The sequence below is a fragment of the Sycon ciliatum genome, chromosome 3 (genome assembly GCF_964019385.1).
Source record: "Sycon ciliatum chromosome 3, ocSycCili1.1, whole genome shotgun sequence".
Taxonomy (NCBI): Eukaryota; Metazoa; Porifera; class Calcarea; order Leucosolenida; family Sycettidae; genus Sycon; species Sycon ciliatum.
The window spans coordinates 36,305,230-36,311,508 of record NC_088645.1 but is presented as its reverse complement, the minus strand read 5'-3'; positions in this window follow the sequence as shown (position 1 = coordinate 36,311,508).

Sequence of the window (6,279 nt, the reverse complement as noted above, 5' to 3'; positions counted from 1 at the left end):
TACAAACACATAGCAGTGGAACGAAAAATTCAAGATCGACTTTGTCTTTGACTTCATTGCCTTCACGATCGATCGCGATCGTGTTTTCTTTGAGTACCGTTGACGTTACATCTTGATGAAAGTTGAAATTAGGTCCTAAGGTACATATGCGCCTCATATCTTTTCTCTTCTTTTTGAACTCAATCTCGTAGCACGAGCACGCATTGCTTATGTGGGGAGTAACTCAACTGAAGAGATGAGGGCGATTCACAGCCATGGCAAACGAGAAAAGCTCAGTGCCCTGTGCTCTTATTGTGCCACCCCCCCCCCCTCCCCCCCTCCCACACACACACATAGCACACACATAGCCCCTTGAGGACTATGTGTGTGCTATGTGGAGAGAGTAGAGTACAGTAAAACTTGGTGTAAGCGACCTCTGTGTTTAGCGACCACCTGCTCTTAACGACCGTTTTTCCATGCACTGACAGTTATACACAGACACTGTGGGACCTGGTTCTAAAGACCATCTGGCTTTAACGACCGCTTTTACTTGCACCGTGGGGTGGGCGCTTAAATTAAACCAGGTTTTTTCTGTACCTGTTTTTAGGGTAATCTGAAGCATAATAGAGAGGTTCATAAGGGCGAAGGCACCCATTCCAACTGCATTCTTGGTATACTATCGCCGAAGTCGCACCAACCTCTTCTTCACATTGTTGGTATAATCAAGTATCGTATTACTGTTCAGACATCAATCCTGATTGGCATAAGCGAAAGTGGCACCCCCGCCACCTACGCGGACATGCTTTCAATAATAATAATAATAATAATCCCCCAAAGAGTGAGCAACTCCTGAAACCCTTTCCATGGGGTGTGCCGACGGTGAAAGTTCACATCACGTGGTGTGGTGTCGCAGTTGTACGTTTCCAGCCCGTTTTTAGCGAGCAGCGGAGTAATAAAAAAGCACTCTCTGACAGAAACTACAGCTGACCTCCGTCATGGATGCTGCAGGAGGGCCTGAGTTGTTTAAAGAGCTGTAGGCCGATGATGCCCCTGTAGAAGAAGAATCAGAAGACGACGATGGTGAATAATCTGACACGCTTTTCTTTGACGAAAACCTGCCGTCATCAGATGAGGAAGACCGACTCAACGATGATTTGGTTTTCGGTGAATTTCTTGAGAATGGCAGCTCTTCAGATGAGGACAAAATTTCCGACGATGAGCTTCAAGAAGCTGTAGGGCGAGGGCAAGCGCAGCCAGTTCGTGGACGTGCTCCACTCGCGCTGCGCGGAGGAATTGCTCGCGGCACTGGTCGAGCTCAGCCAGCTGATGGAACAGCTGATCGTGGCGTGCGTGGCGCGTGTGGTGGAGGCTGTGTCGGAGGCCATGGACGAGGTAGTGGATTCGGCGTGCTGAGTGGTGTTGGCGACCAAGATGTTCTTGGACCAGCGCAGTACCCTGACCCTATTGTAGATTTTTCTGACTTGAAAATTCAAAAATCGAATTTTGCTGTGTGTTGCCATTCAGAATACATACTTTTGTTGCTACATCATCTAAACGGTTGCGGAGATATAGGCTTTCCAAAAAATTGAGCCAAAACTACGAAAAATCTAAAATTCAGTCAGGCACCAAAGGGTTAAATAATGATAATATGAATAGGTCGCATATTGCCCGCATAAACAAATCATACGGGGTCATGCATCTGTCAAAGGTCGTTAACCAGAATTGCTTGTTGGTGGGGAGGTTGACCCATCTTTTGTGGGGTCGTCCAAGGGGTCGCTTGATGTCCGAAGTATTGACTGCTCGCTGCAGTGTCTTGTAACAGGTCACGTTTGGTCCTTCCCGCATGCAACGCGCCCCAGCCACAGGAGGCGGCGCTTTTTACATGTTTGCGAGATCGGGGCTTGGTTGGTCTTTCCGTAAATCTTCTTGTTGGATATGTGGTGGTGGTGGTGGGGGGGGGGGGTTGATACTCTTGGTAAAAAGTGTAGGTCACTGAAACACTCTCGCAGGAACGTATTGATTGCGTACCGTATTTTCCGAAGTATAGTGCGCACTTTAGATGTGCTATTTTTGGCCCTAAATCGCAGGTGCGCACTATGCTCCGAATATGAAATGGATGTACTTCAATGAGGATAGAAGTGCGCACCCCCAATGAAGATTTGGGGTGCGCGTTATACTAAAGGTTTGTTTGTTTGTTCCTTTTATTTGAATTCGTTTAGAGCACAGGCAAGTCTGCCTTCTCACCAGAGGAAAAACTTCCGGTTCCTGCTAAGAACGAATATAATATTATGAGAGAAGGAAATATTTAAAAGAATCATAACATGATAATTCCAAAGCACAAAGTTTGTATATAATTCAAATGGGTGTGTGTATGTGTAAGCATGCAGTGAAGAAAACACCGAGAAAACATGCAGTAATGTTTAGGGATGCCGAGCAAGGTGGTAACAAATTACAATTAATTCTGTTCAGATCCAGTTTAAAGGCAACCGCCGCATTGTGGAGGCGAATATCGCTGGGAAGGGCATTCCAAAGAGTGCTTCCCACAAATGTCAATGACTGACGACCGGAAGGTCCAGGAAGGAAAGGCACTTGCAGTAGCCGCTGCTCCTGTCCTCGAGTAATTCGGCGATCATCCCGGGATGCTTGACCTGTGTTAGCCATCAACTGAAAGTAGGTGCAGAAAAGAGGACTTGCAAGATCATGTAGGCAACGGAAAACAAAAAACAAAAACCTTGTAGTTAAAAATGTGAGTTAGGGATCGAATAGATAAGCGCACGAGGAGGGGGGCTGTGGTTGCACGGCTGGAGAGTCGGAAAATTGCACGAATTCCGGATTTGCTGGATTTGATTAAACGACTCTGCAGCTGCTGTGTCAGCGACGGGAAGAATGCATTGGATGCGTACGTTAGTCGTGCTTGCACAATGCCAATGTACCAAAGTCTGCGGGCTCTTATGGGCAGAGATCGCCCATGGCGCCATAGCTGGCTGATGGCGACTGACGCCTTCTGCACAACACTGGAGACATGTGGCTGCCAGGATAGCTGGTCATCAATGGTTACGCAAAGGTATTTGGCAGTGGAGGTATGATCCTTACATTTCACGACTGGTATGTCGCCAGTGAGTCCCCGAGGTTGAATTACCATGACTTGGGTTTTGCGGGTGTTCAGCAGAAGCCCAATTTCGGAGAGCCAGTCAGACAGACGTGTCACAGCTGTTGTCAACGTCTTGCAAACAGTGTCCAGATCTGAATCAGAATAATCTAGGATGATGTCGTCCGCGAACTCCTGATGAACAACAGTGCAAGGTGTGACGTCGGAAATGTCACTCGTGTAAAGGACAAAGAGAAGCGGCCCCAGAACACTGCCTTGGGGCACACCTCTTGAGCATGGGACTGCATCAGAGAGAGCCTCACACACCTTGACACGCTGAGTACGACCAGACAGATAGCTAGCCAACCACAACAATACTCTGCCATTGACTCCCAGGGTGAATAGTTTATCAATCAGACGTTGATGTTGGACACGGTCAAACGCTTTTGACATGTCAACCACCACTATACCTGTGTATTTTCGCTCTTGTTTGGCCAACAGCCAACGGTTGGCGGCTAGAACTAATGCATCTTCGGTAGAGTGCATTTTCCTGTAGGCAAACTGACTGCTAGGTAATATGCTATGTTGCGTGAGGTATGCTGTGAGTTGCTTCTTTACAAAGAACTCCAAAATCCGGGACAGAATAGGGAGCAATGACACTGGTCTATAGTTAGTAGGGGATGTTGCATCGCCACTCTTGAACAGTGGACTAATGTGTGATGTTTTAAAACACACTGGCACAGTACCTGTTGTCAAGGATGCATTGAGTAGGGTGGTAAATGGAGGTGCCAGGACATCTGAACACTGCTGCAGTACAATTCCAGGAATGTTGTCACTCCCAGATGCTTTGTGAGGACTCACAGTTTGCAAGCATTGTGCAACATCAGACACGCTTACCGGCTGAAATGTTGAGAAGCTAGATGCAGAGGCTGGACCATGTGGTATATGCAGCTCAGGTGGCCGCATAGGGTCATGCACAATGTCTCCAAACAATTTATTGAGTGACTCAAGCGGCGCTTCAGGTTCTTTCCGTGTCTTCTGTCAGCCTGTGACATCGTTCATGACAGCCCAAAAAAAAGGTGCGCACTATACTCCGAAAAATACGGTATGTTACGAAATTCCGCTCGAGTATTATTTGCGCCCTTCTTGTCTTGTAGAGTCCGATGTCTGATGTGGTAATTATATGGTCTAAGTGTATATGCGAGTATGGTGTGATGTGTGACGCTTATGGTATGTAGTGCATGTAAGAGTACGTGCTGTCAGAGTGTGAGAATCTGCTTTCGTCTGTGTGAGGGGGACTGTCAAGTGAATGTCATGCATGCGCAGCGCTAGTTTTGGTCTGGGAGTGAGAGTCATGTGTGATTCGTCCGTGGTCTGGTTGTCTTGGTCTTAGTCATGTACTCTGTATGCATTGGTCGCTGAATGGTCATCCTGATTTGGCGTAACTTTATCACTGCTTGTTCTTTGTTGTTTCTTCGTGTCTTCTCCCTTCGCCTTTTTGTTTGGGTCTTGCATTTCCTTTCTCCTCCTGCGCCCTCGTCGTTTATTGTCAATAAGAAATGATATGGAATGAGACACACAATCAAGAGTTTGCGTTGCTGTACGGTGGGGGCCTGGGGGAGAAGGTAACAACACACCAGTAGTGGTTCACCTATGCTTATACTGCAGATATTAATGAATGCGCTAGGCCCACGAGCGGCAACTGCAGCCTGGCATCAACGTCATGCTTCAACACTCCCGGCTCCTTCGCGTGCTGTAGTCCTGGCTACCAACCATTCCAATCAGCTTGTGCCAGTAAGTAGCTACAGTCCATTCATTGGAAACTGGCACCCTAACTTTTTGGTGTCTCTCTCACGTAGTTGTAGACATCGTGAAAACAACAGTACATCCTGCATTGTGTGACCCGTGCAATTACTCCTTGCCACATTTGAGGCCAGAAAAGTCCAAGAACAGGGAAATAGAAATTCAGCCAGGTTTTACAAAATTAGGACAGGTATGCCATGGCAAAATGTATGGTGAGCATCCCCCCACCTCACAACAGTGCAACCGAGTTTTTGCATTAAGCTGGGAGTGCCGATTCGAACAACTGGTATAATGGCTCTGCTTGGAGCCGCTAGATGGCTGGCAGCTGAGCCAGCAAATGACTCCGCTTGAAGCAGGCGAATGACTCCGCATGGAGCCGGCGAATGTCCCCGCATGGAGCCGGCAAATGACTCCGCATGGAGCAGGCGAATGACTCCGCATGGAGCCGACAAATGACTCCGCATGGAGCCGGCGAATGACTCCGTATGGAGCCGGCGAATGACTCCGCATGGAGCAGGCGAATGACTCCGCTTGGAGCCGGCAAATGTTGAAGCAGATAAACGTGCAAAAATATTCAGCACGCAATTTCGAGCATTTTGACATACATGTCAGTACATGGGACTGCATTTGGATAATTAAAAGTTCCGGATAATTCGAATTTAGGGCCTGGCAATTTCAGGTTCGAATTAGAGGGAGTCTACCTGCACATGTACGCTAAAATTGATGTTCCTAATCGATTTTCTTGAGACTATTATCAGCATCCAAGTATTCTCATTGATCATTTCGTAATGTTCGCTTCGCTTATACTGTTTATCTTATAACGAGTAGTATCTACTGCCCAGACGTGAATGTGCATGTCTCAGGTGTCAGTGGATTTTGACCATTGTCTGCCAGTGAGTTTGGTCTTGTAACCAATGTCGTACTAACAAGGGTAGAGCTGTAGCAACAAATGTTGCTACTCGCTCCATTGCTCACTCTTGCGGTCTTGTTCTTACACACTAGCACGCCGTAGATAGAATCCTGTAGAGTTTGTATATTTTTAGTACATTGCCAATGTTCTTCTCTATATCATAACATCCTATCTACTTGCTCTAGAAACGAAGTCTGGCGCCCGTGGAGAGCTTTCGCTACAGTCCATTCATAGGAAAGTGGTACCCTATTCTTTTGGTGGGACTCCAGTTACACCACATAATTCTGTCAAGTGAGAAACATTCGCTAGAGATAAAATTTCACTATTTTCGCGACCATCACACATTGGTGAATATAAATCGCCGTAAACTGCTCTGTACATTGATTGTAGACTGTAACAGATCCAAATGAAGAGATAAAATCGAAAAGGTTTCTCATCATGAACCAGCCCAATTCATGAAAACGGAAACTTTGCGCCCCGCGAAAGTTAATCGCTTTAC